The sequence below is a fragment of the Bos grunniens genome, chromosome 21, assembly GCF_055505025.1.
Source record: "Bos grunniens cultivar Pamir isolate PY7600 chromosome 21, Bosgru_T2T1.0, whole genome shotgun sequence".
Taxonomy (NCBI): domain Eukaryota; kingdom Metazoa; phylum Chordata; class Mammalia; order Artiodactyla; family Bovidae; genus Bos; species Bos grunniens.
The window spans coordinates 70,241,194-70,256,680 of record NC_141185.1 but is presented as its reverse complement, the minus strand read 5'-3'; the positions used below and the strand labels follow the sequence as shown (position 1 = coordinate 70,256,680).

At 42.3% G+C, this 15,487-nt stretch overlaps 1 long non-coding RNA gene and 1 pseudogene across 1 annotated transcript; one reads left to right on the top strand and one right to left on the bottom strand.

The window, feature by feature from the left end:
• The window catches only part of LOC147349945 (ankyrin repeat domain-containing protein 26-like), a 510,210-nt pseudogene that overhangs the window by 150,848 nt on the left and 343,875 nt on the right, over positions 1-15,487 (bottom strand).
• On the top strand, positions 305-4,684 carry LOC147349958 (uncharacterized). The gene is made up of 2 exons (XR_015150622.1): positions 305-2,535; positions 4,375-4,684. It is a non-coding gene; the product is annotated as an uncharacterized LOC147349958 (long non-coding RNA).

The following is a 15,487-nucleotide window of genomic DNA, read 5'->3' as shown; positions in this document are numbered from 1 at the left end:
CACCGACTCAATGGACATGCTTTGGGTAAACTCCAGGAGTTGGTAATGGACAGGGAGGCCTGGCGTGCTGCGATTCATGGGGTCACAGAGTCAGATTCGACTGAGCGACTGAACTGACTGACTGACTGACCACCACCATCATCGTGCACGGTCACTGGCCCTTGTTCAAGTCCAACAGGTCCAACTCCCCTTATCCCCTGGCAGCCTTATTCTACCTTGTATTTGCAATGGACTTATCTGGACATCTCACAGTGGAATCATAGATTATTTGTCCATTTCTGTTTAGCTTGTTTCACTTGGCATATGACTTCGAACTTTACTCAATTTGCAACACATGTCATAATGTCCTTAGTTGTTAAAAATAAATAGCACACAGGCTCACCATCATGTACAATCAGGGAATTACAAATTAAAATCGTGATATATCACACCACACCTCTTAGGACTGCTAAACTCCAAATATAAGATAATACTAATTGCTGGAGGGTGAGGAACAAGAGCAATTCCTCATTGCTGGTGGAATGCATGTACAGCCCCCATGAGAGACAGTCTGGTAGTTTTCCCCAAAGCTCAACATGTCTCACCTTGGGATCCAACAATCATGCTTTCAGTATTTACACAGTTGCTCTGAAATTCTATGTCCAAATGCAAACAAGGATGCAGTTTTGCACAGCAGTTCTATTCACAATGGCTACAAACTTGAAGAAATCAGGATATCTTTCAGTAGATGAATGTGCAAGCAAATTGGTGTACACAGACATCAAGGGGACCAGAACACACCACCCCAAATTATGTCTGACATGAGTTAGTTTAGTTTAACTTAAAATAATAATAATAATAAATTCTGAGTAGAGGTTGCCCCCTATTTTTTTTTTTTTTAATGTGTTCATTTCTTTATGGCCACACTGTGTCTTCGTTGCTTTGAGAGGCCTTTCTCTAGTTGTGGAGAGCTGGTTCTGCTCTTGTTGCAGAGCGTGGGCTCTAGGTGTGCAGGCTTCAGTAGTTGTGGCGCCTGCATGTAGTAGTTGTGGCTCCCCAGCTCTAGAGCGCTGGCTCAGTAGTTGTGGTGCATGAGCTCAGCTGCTCTGAGGCATGTGGGATACTCCTGGATCAGGGATAGAACCTGTGTCCACCGCATTAGCAGGCAGATTTTTAGCAGCTAGCTCACCAGGGAAGACTGAGGTTGCCCTTTTGTGAGGTACATTTACATTTATTAGAGAAATCTCCATTTGTAAGGGTGTCCCCTTTTGAACCTAGGAGAGGAATAATTACATCTCAAGGAAGGAACACTTATCAGTGAAGAAGTCAGGACTTAAATCTGCAAACAATCATCTGTTTATTTACTGTGCTTTGCATGATAACCTGCCATAAATGGCCTCTGCCTTCCCCTCAGGGTTTTTCTTCTGTTTGGGGTTGAAGAGCTATTTATGGTGAAGTCTTTGGTCATTTCAGGGAGTGACTCAGTTTTCCTTGGCATCTCCTCTCTATGCAAAAGGTATACATGTTCATTAAACTTCTTTCTCCTGATAATTGGTGTTTAATGATGGAGAAGGAGGGCTCAACCAAGAACCTGGAAGGGGAGAGGGAAATTTGTTTTCCTCTTATATACATGCAAAGGAATAACACTCAACAGTGAAAAGGAATGAAACATCAACCCTTGAAAGACAGGGATAAATCTTAGATGCACATGGCTAAGTGAAAGAATCCAGTTGAAAAGGCTGCACCCAGTATGACCCCATTGTGACATTCTTGGAAAGGTAAATCTACATAGATGATAAGCAGATCACGGAGTGGGGAATTGGAAGTGATCGTTTAGGATGGATACCTGTCAATATGCATTTGTCTAAGCCTGTCACTTTATATAGCACAAAGGGTCAATCAGAATCTATTCAAATGTACTTATGCATTGTATAAGTAAGTCAGGATGGAATACCAAACACAACAGAATCTCAACATCACTCAATATTCTATCACTATTCAGTTCAGTTCAATTCAGTCGCTCAGTCATGTCCGACTGTTTGTGACCCCATGAATTGTTGGTGGGAATGTAAATTGACATAGCCACTTTGGGAGACAGTATGTACGTTCCTTAAAAAACTGAAAAGAGAACCACCATACCACCCAGTAATCCCACTGGGTTTGCTGAGACTACCATAATTCAAAAAGACATATGCACGGTCATGTTCATTGCAGCCCTATTTACAATAACTAGGACATGAAATCTGGAGAAGGAAATGGCAACCCACTCCAGTAATCTTGCCTGGAAAATCCCATGGACGGAGGAGCCTGGTAGATTACAGTCCATGGGGACAGGAAGAGCTGGACAGGACTGACTGAGTTCACTTTCACTTTTCAGTTTCATGCATTGGAGGAGGAAATGGGAATCCACTCCAGTATTCTTGCCTGGAGAATCCCAAGGATGGGGGAACCTGGTGGGCTGCCGTCTATGGGGTTGCACAGAATCAGACACGACTGAAGTGACTTAGCAGCAGCAGGACATGGAATCAACCTAAATGTCCATCAACTGCAAAATGGGTAAGGAAGAGTGCTACATATATACAGTGTAATATTATGTAGGCATTAAAGGAATGAAAGTGGGTCCTCTGAAGAAATGTGGATGGACGGTCAGTCATAAAGTGAAATGAGACAGGAAAACAAAAACATATATTGTATCTTCATATATATTTATTCGTATATATGAATTTATACGTTTATCTGTCTATCTATAGGCTTCCATAGTAGCTCAGCTGGTAAAGAATCCTCCTGTAATGCCGGAGACCCTGGTTCAATTCCTGGGTTGGCAATATCCCCTAAGAAAGGATAAGCTACCCATTCCACTGTTGTTGGGCTTCCCTTGTGGCTCAGACGGTAAAGAATCTGCCTGCAATGTGGGAAACCTGAGTTTGATCCCTGGTTTGGGAAGACACCCTGGAAAAGGGCATGGCAACCCACTCTAGTATACTTGTGTGGAGAATCTCCTTTGGCAGAGGAGCCTTGCAGGCAACAGAATGAACGGGATTGAGCAGCTAAGCACAGCGTATATGGAAAATGGTGCTGAGGCCCTTATCTCCAGAGCCCACATAGAGGCACAGACACAGAGAAGGACCTTGACGACGCAGCAGGGGAGGGAGGAGGGGCAAACTGAGAGGCCAGCAGGGACATGCATGCCCTGCTAGGATGTACATTTCCTGTTGTTTCGTTTGTTTTTAAATTTCCTTTATTTATTTCTAATAATCCTCAGGTCTTTAACCAGACAGCTAGTGGAGAGCAGCTGTCTAATATACAGAGCTCAGCTTGGTGCTCTCCATTGACCTAAAGAAGCGGAATGAGGGGGTGGGTGGGAAGCTCAAATGGGAGCAGATATATATGCACATATAAATGATTTACTTCATTGTACAGCAGAGAATAATGTAACATTGTAAAATGACTATAACACAATTTAAAAAAAGAGAGAGAAAACAAATAGGTGGTCCTGGTGCTACGACTCTGCACTCCCAAAGCAGGGAGCCCAGATTTGACTCATAGTCAGGAAACTTTATCCCACAAACTGCAACTGAGACCAAGCGTAGCCAAATTTTTTTAAAAAAAGAAAAATTACGAATGCCACAGACAGCATAAAAAATAAAATGGTATCCATATATTTCTGATAAACGTTATAAAAAATGGGGACATTTCCTTTTCAGGAAAAGCCCTGACAGTTATTAGAAATAAATTAAGGAAATTTAAAAACAAACAAAAAGCAACAACAGAAAACCTATTATGCCAAACAAAAGAAGTCTGACACACATGCAAACACATGATCTGGTTTTTCTGAAATCCGAGACAATAGATCTAATCTCTCGAAACCAGCAAATCATTGGCTGCCTGGTGTTGATCAAAGTGGTTGGGAAAAGGACAAGAGAAGATTTGTGGTGATGGAAACATTCTGTATCTTGCTTGTGGTGGCTGTACATGGGTGTATTTATCTGTCAGAAATCATAAAACTATACCCTTAAGTTTTATTGCATGTAGATTATACTAAGGTCATGAAACGATACTTAACATGATTTGTCACTAGAGAAATGCAAGTTAAAACCACAATGAGAAACTATCTCACATCTAAGATAGCTTCAATGTAAAGATCAGAAACAACAGAATATGACAAGAGTGCACAGGATTAACAAGTGGTGGGAGAACGTGGAGACACTGGAACCCTGTATCTTGCTGGGGAGAATGGAAGATGATGTGGCCACTGTGGAAAAAAGTTCACACATTCCTCAAAATGTTAAAATTGACCTATGAGCTGGCAAAACTGTTAGGGGAAGCACACTGATTGAAACCGCCCACCCTGGCCAGGCACCATAGTAACCATTTGCATGAGTTGTTTTATGACAGGAGATCCTGATAAGGAATACGGAACTCACCACCAACAGGAAGAGTTCGGGAGAGGTTAAAAGGAGACACTGTGTGTCCGTCCACTTCCCAGAATCCCTCTGGCTAGCATCCATCTTGGCTGAGCGATGCGTGTGCCACCAGGAAAGACTCTGAATTAGAATGATTGGCCAAAAACCACCCAGAAACTAATACCATCACCATAAACCCTGAGACTGCGAACCACATGGCAGCACAGTTCTCCTGGGTTCCCTTACAGTACTGCTCTCCACCCGGGTGCCCTTTCCCAATAAAATCTCTTGCTTTGTCAGCACATGTGTCTCCTTGGACAATTCATTTCTGAGTGTTAGACAAGAGCCCAGTTTCGGGCCCTGGAAGGGGTCTTCCTTCCTGAAACAAAACTACTCTAGGTCTAAACCCAAAAGAATTGCCAGTAGGGACTCCAACAGATACTTGTACACGAATATTCATACCAGCACCATTCACAACAGACAAAAGGGAGATGAAACCCAAACGTTCATCCATGGGCAATGGATAAGCAAAATGCGTTACAAACACAGTTACCCCTCAAACGACACAGATTTGAACTGCACAGGTTCACTTACACCTGTATTTTTTTTCAATAAATATATACTATGGCATGTCCCATGGTTTTTGAATCCACAGACATTAAACCGAGGTTATAAAGGGCTGACTGTAAAGTGTACACAGATTTTTGACTACATGGAGGATCTTAATACTTTCTTGCTTTCAGAGAACTAATTTTGTAAAGGGAATGGTGCTCAGAGATATAACTTGATACTTTCATCTCCACCTGCCTACCTCCCATCTTCATTCTGAAGTCTAAGATCTGCCTCAGTATCAGCAGGGCCACAGCCATGACTTTCCCCCTCTACTCTGTTCCTGCAGGTGCACCCCCACCCCTCCCCCATAGTAGTCACTGCTTATTGTTTCTCAGGCCCAAACAACGATTCCATTCTTGGCTCCTTCCTTCCACCAGCTCCAGACATGAATTGAAGAAAATAAAGTTGATTCTGTCTTTGAGATATATCTAGTTCTACTCATACATGAGTACTTGCTTTATTACAGTACTAGTACCAGTGACTTCCCTGATAGCTCAGATGGTAAAGAATCTTCATGCCATGTAGGAGACCCAAGTTCAATTCCTGGCTAGGGAAGATCCGCTAGAGAAGGGATAGGCTACCCACTCCAGTATTCTGGCCTAGAGAATTCCATGGAGTGTACAGTCCAGGTGGCTGAAAAGAGTCAGACACGACTAAGTGACTTTCATTCATTCACTCACTGACTCAGTACCAGTGAGCAGGCAAGTAGATTTAAAGTAAATGCTGCTTAGTTAACTGCCCATCTAGATGGAATAAAATCGATCCAACAAAAGTCAGTTCCAAGTGAATAGTGAACCTAAGTGGAAAGGAAAGAAAACCCGGTAGATGACATAGGGGAATATCTTCATGGCCTCAGGTAGTCAAAAGTCCAAGGGCAGGAATTTGTGTCTGCTGCATTCATGCCGCATCTCCAGTATAGATGCCCAGTGTTTCCAGAGGGAATATAAAGGAAACTTCAACACCATCTAGAGGAAACTACACACATGCAAGCACTTGGGTCATTGTGAAGACACGCAGTGTTCTTAATGATCAGATTGAATGTCATATACATGTCACTTCTCATTAGTCTAACATCTAATGCAATCCTAATTAACAGCCATTCAGACTGATTTTCAGGATAAACTGATTCTAAGTTTCACATGAAAAATGAGCAAGAATACCTAGGAAAGCCTGAGGGAAAAAAGCCAGGTCCAGTGATGAGGTGTGATAAGGCCTACCAGGAGATAAGACAGATTTTAAAGCCAGGATTATTATCATTTTTTTGTTGTTGTTGAAGAATCCAGGCCACTACTGTTACAAGTTTCATTATTGGCTCGGATACCACTACATAAAACACTATTCCGAAGACTCTTGACTTGTTAGGTGCCTCCTGATTCAGAGATCGGGAGGGCCCTGGGAGGTGCAAACGGAGGTGGCAATCGCCTTAAATCAGAAAGTGGTGGATAAGTTTTTGGTTTGCGCAGAGGGGGAGGGGGATCGCCAGGGTGCCCGGCTGCAGTGCCCTATAAGCCCCCTCCTTTCTCAGGAAGTAGAGCACAGTCTCCCTCCTTTTCTTCATCAATGGCAGAAAAATATGATCTGCGCAGAAAGTGAAGACCCACCACCATCCACCACCATAGCCTCCCCCACAGGCCATCTAACAGCCTCATGACGGGGGTCCAGGACATTTCTAATCACATTCCACAGAGCAAAAGCATCTACAGGAACACTTTTTGGCCCACGTTTCTCTTTCCCTGTTCCGGAGATCTTTTAACTGTTTGGTGACTGAATCTTATGAATGGTCTGATTGGGGATGTTTCTCTTAAGCTCTTAGGAGCAATTTTAGCTAAAAAAGACCAATCTTCATTAGAATGGTATTGGGCTGCTGCCTCTTTTAAATATTTTTCATCTTGAGGTGAAGTATATTAATTATAAACAATTAAATTGTTTTTATTAATAATTTATAATTATTTATGCATTGTCATAAATAAACATATGTATTTATATAATTGTACATTTTAATTAAAGTAATATATTGTAAATGTAAGTATTTACAATACATTTTTGTAATACTATTTATGTAATGTAAATAATTACAATGTAATTCATAGCTAATATTAAATATTAATCATATATAATGTATATGTATATACATAAGTATAATTAATATATATAATACATAATATAATAATGTAATAATAGCATTATTTAATAAATGTAATACATTTATATATTATATTACACAAACATTTATCAATATTAAAAATATATTATTTAATTACAAAATAATATTAATACATTTTAATAAATTAATGTAAATTATTTATATATTTTATTACTAAGTCACGTTGGCAATTAATGTAGTGGATTAACCAGATTCATGAGCAGGATCTAAAGCGTCTCTAATCATATTTCATAGAGAAAAGGTGTCAGTGGGGACCTTTTCTGGGCCATGTAAAGTGTAATAAGTTTTTAGGGGCTTCCCTACCTTTTCCCAGATATCTAGCTTAACAGTGCCCTCTTCTGTAAACCAAGGACAATGCTCTTGTACAAATGTAAAAAATATTGAACATTAGCTTTCTTAAACTTAATTCCTCTTTTGTTTAACAGTTGTAAGATTACTCCTATAAAGAGTTGTTGTTCTTTTGACTCATTGTTACCCGTGTCATAAAATTATCATTTTTACCTCTTTGTCGAAAAGATTTTTACTTCCCACTGTTTTTTACTTTACCTATTTTATGCAGGGGGGTCTGTGCCATCCTGAGTGGGGTCCTAGCCGTCTGAAAAACTGTACAATGGGGGAGACTTACCTTCAGGACCCTGTTTTGGGTGCCACTTAGCGGGGTCCAGCCCCAGTTGGATCCAGGGATTCCCTCAGGAGAACGGCATTGGCAAATAGAGAAAGTAAAGAAGATAGATACAAGGGGAAAAAATAGGCTTAATCTTCCTTGGTTTACACAGAAAGCCAATAAAGTTCCTGACACAGAACTTGTTCTGTTCACGGAGTCCACAGGCGCCCTCTCAGGTGGTGTTAGGACGCAGGATGCCCTCTCCCCGGTGAAGACACAGGGCGCCTTCCCGATTGGGTCTTAGAAGCCCAGGCAAAAAGTGAACAGATAGCCCCTGTGTTTTAAGTAGTCATCCTAAAAAAAGAACAGAGAGAAAAAAATAGTGAAAAGGAAAAAAAAAAAAAAAAAATGACACAGGGAGACCAAGCTCTGATGAAGCTGGGTCTGTAGCTTTATTTTCAAAAGGAGCTTTTATACCCTAAGTTACACATTTCCAGAAGTGAAAGATACAGAGTTATATAGAGTCAGCTCAACACTACATCAGTTTCACCTTTATCAAAAGCAGGACATTTTTTGCATAGCTTTTTATAAACAAGGGTCTTATGTTGTGCACACCATTTTCTGGCCCTGTGGCCTGTTAACATTTTGTAACTTTTTCTTGATAAAGGTTGGTCACCCAGAAAACCTGTTTTCCCTTTATCTTTTTAGTCTGCAGTCCCCCTCAAGAAACAGAGATACATTCTTATGGAACAAAGGCACAGTGGGTTACAACAAAGAAAGAACTTGCTAACTCAAGGGTTTTATGTTGCTAATGCCAAGGCTACTGCTTGTTTTTCTTGCATACCAACTATTTTTGTTAATGTACTCCCAGGCGCACATTGGGTAAAGGACAAGGAAACTTGGCAGCAAACATTGGCTCAACAATGCAGTATTATTTTAATAAAGCTTTTTTATCGCTCGAAGGTTATGCTTGGGGTGTTGTGAACAATCATGTGCATTAGTTGTAAGAATGTGGATAAACCTGCCAAACAAGCTAAAATAGTAACAGAGGGGTTAAAGTAAAAATGTTCCTTTCAAGCCCAGGAGACTTAGTAACTAGAGCCCTAAGTTGATTTGTTTCAGAAAAACGTGGTCAGGGATAGCCCCCTATAAATGTCAAAAAGTTGGTGAAAAGCATAATATAATAAACAGTAGACAGACAGATTTTAGTTTTGGGGTAGATGCTGGAGCAGATCCAGGGAATCGCTGGAGTCCTGTTCCTCCTTTGTCTGTCAGGTCCTCTCCACATGACGTTTGTCATGGTTGGGATCTCTCGTGGTGGCTCCTGACATATATCAGAAGCTTGCTCTATCTCTTTTATACTTTAATAAAACTTTATTACATAAAAAGCTCTGAGCAATCAAGCCTCATCACTGGCCCTGGATCGAATTCCTTTCCTCCAGAGGCCAAGAATCCTGGCATCTGTCACAGCTCATCGCAGCAACATTTCAATACTGAAGAGATCCTCCAAGAACTAAGAGTCTTTTAATAGTACAAAGCCATAGATTACAAAATGAAAATACATATGACCTCCCCTAATTTGTGCAGCTTCACAGGTGCCATTATGTGGGCCAGGAAGATCCCCTGGAGGAGGGCATGGCAATCCACTCCATTGTTCTTGCCTGGAGAATACCTGGACAGAGGAGACTGGCAGGCTACAGCATATAGGGTTGCACAGACTGGGACACGAATGAAGTGACTTTACATTTACACACCTTAATTTGTCAAGAAATAGCTGGAGTAACAGCAAATTTAGCCTTGGTGTACAGAATGAAGCAGGGCAAAGACTAATAGAGTTTTGCCAGGAGAACACATTGGTCATAGCAAACACCCTCTTCCAACAACACAAGAGAAGACTCTACACATGGACATCACCAGATGGTCAACACCGCAATCAGACAGATTATACTCTTTGCAGCCAAAGATAGAGAAGCTCTATACAGTCAGCAAAAACAAGACTGGAAGCTGACTGTGGCTCAGATCATAAACTCTTTATTGCTAAATTCAGACTTCTATTGAAGAAAGTGGGGAAAACTACTAGACAATTCAGGTATGACCTAAATCAAATCCCTTACAATTATGTAGTGGAAGTGATAAAGAGATTCAAGGGAATAAATCTGATAGAGTGCCTGAAGAACTATGGGCGGAAGTTGGTGACATTGTACAGGAAGCAGTAATCAAGACCATCCCCCCAGAAAAAGAAATGTAAAAAAGGCAAAATGGTTTTCTGAGGAGGCCACACAAATAGCTGTGAAAAGAAGAGAAGCAAAAGGCAAAGGAGAAAGGGAAAGATATACCCATTTGAGTGCAGAGTCCCAAAGAATAGCAAGGAGAGATAAGAAAGCCTTCCTCAGTGATCAATCCAAAGAAATAGAGGAAAGCAATAGAATGGGAAAGACTAGAGATCTCTCCAAGAAAATTATAGACACCAAGGGAACTTTTCCTGCAAAGATAGCACAATAAAGGACAGACATGGCATGGACCTAACAAAAGGAGAAGATATTAAGAAGAGGTGGCAAGAATACACAGAAGAACTGTACAAAAAAGATCTTCACAACCAAGATATTCACGATGGTGTGATCACTCACCTAGAGCCAGACATTCTGGAATGTGAAGTCAAGTGGGCCTTAGGAAGCATCACTACGAACAAAGCTAGTGGAGGTGATGGAATTCCAGTTGAGCTATTTCAAATCCTGAAAGACAATGCTGTGAAAGTGCTGAACTCAATATGCCAGCAAATTTGGAAAACTCAGCAGTGGCCACCAGACTGGAAAAGGTCCGTTTTCTTTCCAATCCCAAAGAAAGGCAATGCCAAAGAATGCTCAAACTACTGCACAATTGCATTCATCTCACAAGGTAGCAAAGTAATGCTCAAAATTCTCCAAGGCAGGTTTCAATAGTACATGAACTATGAACTTCCAGATGTTCAAGCTGGATTTAGAAAAGGCAGAGGAATCAGAGATCAAATTTCCAACATACATTGGGTCATTGAAAAAGCAAGAGACTTACAGAAAAGCACATACTTCTGCTTAATTGACTACACCAGAGCCTTTGACTGTGTGTATCACACACAAAAAAAAACTGTAGAAAATGCATCGAGAGATGGGAATACCAGACCACCTGACCTGCCTCCTAAGAAATTTGTATGCAGGTCAAGAAGCAACAGTTAGAACTGGATATGGAACAACAGACTGGTTCAAAATCGGGAAAGGAGTAAGTCAAGGCTGTATATTATCGTCTTCCTTATTTAACTTATATCCAGAGTACATCATGAGAAATGGTGGACTGGATGAAGAAAAAGCTAGAATCAAGATTATCAGGAGAAATATTAGTAACCTCAGATATGCAGATGACACCACCCTTATGGCAGAAAGCCACGAGGACCTTGATGAAGAGCCTCTTGATGAAGGTGAAAAAGATGGCTTGAAACTGAACATTAAAGAAAAAAACTAAGATCATTATTTTGCCATCAAAGGTCCACCTACTTAAAGAAACAGATTTTCCAGTAGTCATGTACAGATGTGAAGTTGGACCGTGAAGAAGGCTGAGCATCAAAGAATTGATGCTTTTCAACTGAGGTGCTGGAAAAGACTCTTGAGAGTCCCCTGGACTGTATGGCAATCAAACCAATGAATCCTAAAGGAAATCAGTCTTGAATATTCATTGGAAGGACTGATGCTGTGGCTGAAGATTCAATACTTGGGCACCTGATGTGAAGAACACACTCCTTGGAAAAGATCCTGATGCTGGGAAAGAGGAAAGGCAGGAGGAGAAGGTGCGACAGAGGACGTGATGGTTGGATGGCATCACTGACTCGATGGACATGAGTTTGAGCAACTTCTGGGAAATAGTGAAGGACAGGGAAGCCTGGCATGCTGCAGTCCATGGGGTCACAAAGGGTCAGGCACGACTGAGCAACTGAACAACAGCAATTATTACAAAGAATTCAAGTGATGCTGCATGTAAAGAAAAATATGTGAAAGCCTATCTCCACTGGCTTTTTTTCCAAAATGAGTTTTCTCACCTTTGGCTTTATAAATTGAATTCATTTTACCCCCTTAATCCAGACTCAAGATTCTGTTTGTATACTGGGAAATTCCTCCACCAACATGTGTGTAAGCTGATCCCCTTTAAAGTCTGCTTGTTTCTGAGTGTAAATCTGCTTGCTCCCCAAGCCCCTGTGACGAGTAATGTCTGGTGACAGTAAGGTCCACCAGGTGCTCTGCCAAAGAGAAGCGTTGGGAGTGACCTTTGACAAGTGAAGTCCCTACCTCCCTCTGCACCTGCCCATCTGCTCTGGTGATGCTTAAGAGCCCACCAGAGATGGCCATGGGAGGGGACTGCCTCGGGAACCAGGACACAGGCCGCTCACGTCGTGGCTCCCTGGTGTTTTAAAAGAAAGACCGTACTTGCTCTTGAAGTTTCTGAGTTTTTGTTTTTCCTGTATTAGGCAATGCAGAGATTAAAAATGAAGAGCACAATAAACACTTATCAGATACCGTGGATAAGCTTCTATCCGAATCAGATGAGAAGCTTCAGCTTCATCTGAAGGAGAGAATGGCTGCTTTGGAGGATAAGGTGAGCCAGCCCCACGGCCTCTTTAGAAAGAGGTGCATCTGGCCTGGCCTGGCCTGGTCTGTGTGTGTGGGGGGGAAATCTCCAGGATAGGAGTTCGAAAACTCTTCCCATAGAGGGCCCCGGAGTGAATGTCTTTACTGGTATGAATAATTGAGTAGCAGCATTTCATCCTAGTGAATAAGCGTGACAGCATCCACAGGCAGTGTGTAAAGGAACAGACATAGATGTGTGCCTGCAACCTTTACAGAAAGCATCAGAGAGCCAGATCCACTGATGGCCCCAGTGTTACCAGCCACCATGCTAGAACTTTCTTCTAGGTTCACCCTTACCTTTTCGTTTCTTTCTTAGAAGTTTATTTCTGGGGCTTTGCTGGCAGTCCAGTGACTGAGAGTCTGCCTTGCAAGGTCAGGGACGCAGGTTCGATGGCTGGTTGGGGAGCTAAGATCCCACAGACCACGTGGCAACCATGACAAAGGAATCCCGCATGATGCAGCTAAGCTAAAGCCTGACACAGTCAAATCAGTAAGTTTAGTTCAGGATCTTTTACATAATGTGATAGAAAAGACTGAATCAACTAAAAGCAAGTATTCTCATATTCCAACTCCAGCGTTCTCTCTTTTCATTTCCTTTGAAAAATGGCTGAGAACCTCCACCAGAGCAGCTCAGTGGGCAACACTCTGGTTCAGGTTCGGTGAAAACCTATCCCAGCTGCACCAGTGCCCTAAAGACAAGGCCCAGAACCTTCCCTGAGGTTGGCGTTTGGGCAACCCTTGTCTGAGAGAGACCAATGGTCACTACAAGTTCTGTGGCACGTTTTTCCCCCACAAAACCCAAGATGAAACACACACCTCACTAGAGACCACACAGTGTGGTCCCCTCACTTCACCCTGACCTGTGGGCTGTCCCTGAGGTGGGGATAGTTTTGTCTCAGGTTTGAATTTGGCATGTGAAACCTGTGCCAGTTTCCTGAGTGACCACTGAACTGCAAAAAGCTAAAAGCAAGTATAAAGCAGTTTCACTTCTCCTGGCCTCCTTGTATCTAAGTGATCAGTCAGGGAAGGAGGAGATTGTCTGTGTACAAGTTCGTCTTAAAAGTTGTCATCCATCCTCGTGCCAGCACTTCACTCTGGGCGCGAGGTCCGCCACTCATCCCAAGGTGCTTTATGTTTTCAGACAGAAGAGTAGCCATCCCGCAGTCCATGCAATGTCTGTAAGAACTGACACTAAAGCTGTTTGTATCTTTTTCAGAATGCTCTCCTATGGGAAGATGAAAATGCTAAAAAGCAATTAGAAGAAATGCAAAACAACAAGCTACTTAAATCTCTAAATCGTATAGAAATTTGTTAAGAGCTGAATTGAGCTGGGTTTGTTGTTCCAGTCACTAAAGATTCTTAGCAGACATCGAGTTACATTTTCCTTAGGGCTAATCCACTGCTGTAACACGTATAGCATATCTGGTTTTGAACACTGAATGTGTTTGCATTATAGATGGATTTAGACTGTGTGGCCATTGTGTGTGGTTCAGAATTCTGAGTAATCCTTTCTGGGTTCACCCGAAAGCTGAGACAAAGCGTGAGCCTTTCACGTGGACTGTGCTGTCCATTAGAAAGATAATATGAGCCACATATGCAATCTAAACTTTCCTAAAAACCAACAGGCTATTTGACGTCCTTTTTTCACTGCAAGTCTTGAAATCCTGTGTGATTTCCACATCGAGGTTTGCACCAGCCTGTCTCACGTGCTCAGGGGCTGCACGAGGCGAGTGACTGCCGTGGCCGACAGCACACAGCTGCCAGGTTGAGTCAAGTGACTCAGAAACTTGGCCCGTTTGACTTGTTTTACCCCATGAAGAAGTGAAGTGGGGTGTAGAGGAATGAATGTGAGGGATGCCCAGGAATGCAAGTGAGCTCCATGGATACAGTTTAAAACAATGAGAGGATCGAGGGCAATAGAGTGAGTCCTACCCCCCTACCCGAACCCCCGCCCCAAGTCCAGCTTCTCTCTACAGACTTCATCATTGTTAATGGCTTGCCATGTTTCCTCCAGAAGCTTTTATACACCTGAGATGGAACTTCTTATTCATTATGGTTTATAGGGTTTAATATAGTTCCGAGTGCTTCTATTTGCTATGGGACACTTAGAGAATATTTTCTCAGAATTAAAATATTCAGAGTTGATAACTACTCCTGTAACCTGTTCTGAACATTTTGGTGCAAGTCATTTTACATCCTGAAAGCAAGCAGTGCAGGCTGTGTCATTTGCTGTTTCATAGCACCAGCTGATTCTAAACCTGGAAACCCTGAGAGCCGAACTGGACCAGACAAGGCTACGAGGGGCTCCCTTCCACCACGGGCAGGCCACTCCCCCGAGCAGCTCCCCTCAGCGCTGTCGAGTGTGACAAGGGCCTGTCTGGTGTGTGGACAGTATGACTGGGTGTCTGTAGCTTGGCCAGTGACAGAGAAGAGACAAACATTGTTCCTTAGGGTCAAACTTGGTACCACGGAGTGGTAGTCCCAGGATTGACAACACTCAAAAACACAGGTGGAGATTTGGAACTGGGCGGGGGGGGGGGGGGGGGGGGGCGACCAGTTGATATTTGGGTGTATTCATTTGAGGGGCCTGACAGACTGTGACACTGCTATTTCTTAAGAGTCACAGAAGGTTAATAACCTGTAGTCTTTTTTACATGAATGGAGACTGAGACATGACTTTTCGTTGACTATGGTGGGAGGAATCACCTGGCTTGTGAATGAGGCAAGCAGATCAAAGTGTAACACAACTGGGCGCAGATTTCTCAAGCCTAGTTCTTCTAAAGCAGAGTTACACCACGTGTATGAAACGCTCAAACCAGGACCAGAACTTGCTGCTGGTACAACTCCTGTGGCCCAGTTTAAAATCCATTTCAGGTCCCTCCCTGGTCATTAGGTAACCAATGTGGGCAAAGTCCTAACATTAAAAGTGAAAGGTCTTAAAAACGCTTTTTCCAGAATTCTGTACGTATTAAACTCTGCCACCTAATCTCCTGTTGCCAAAGAGTAGTGTGAATAGCTGATATAAACCTGTGCAAATATTTCTGTTTTGAGTTCTCACACAGAATTACTCATACCA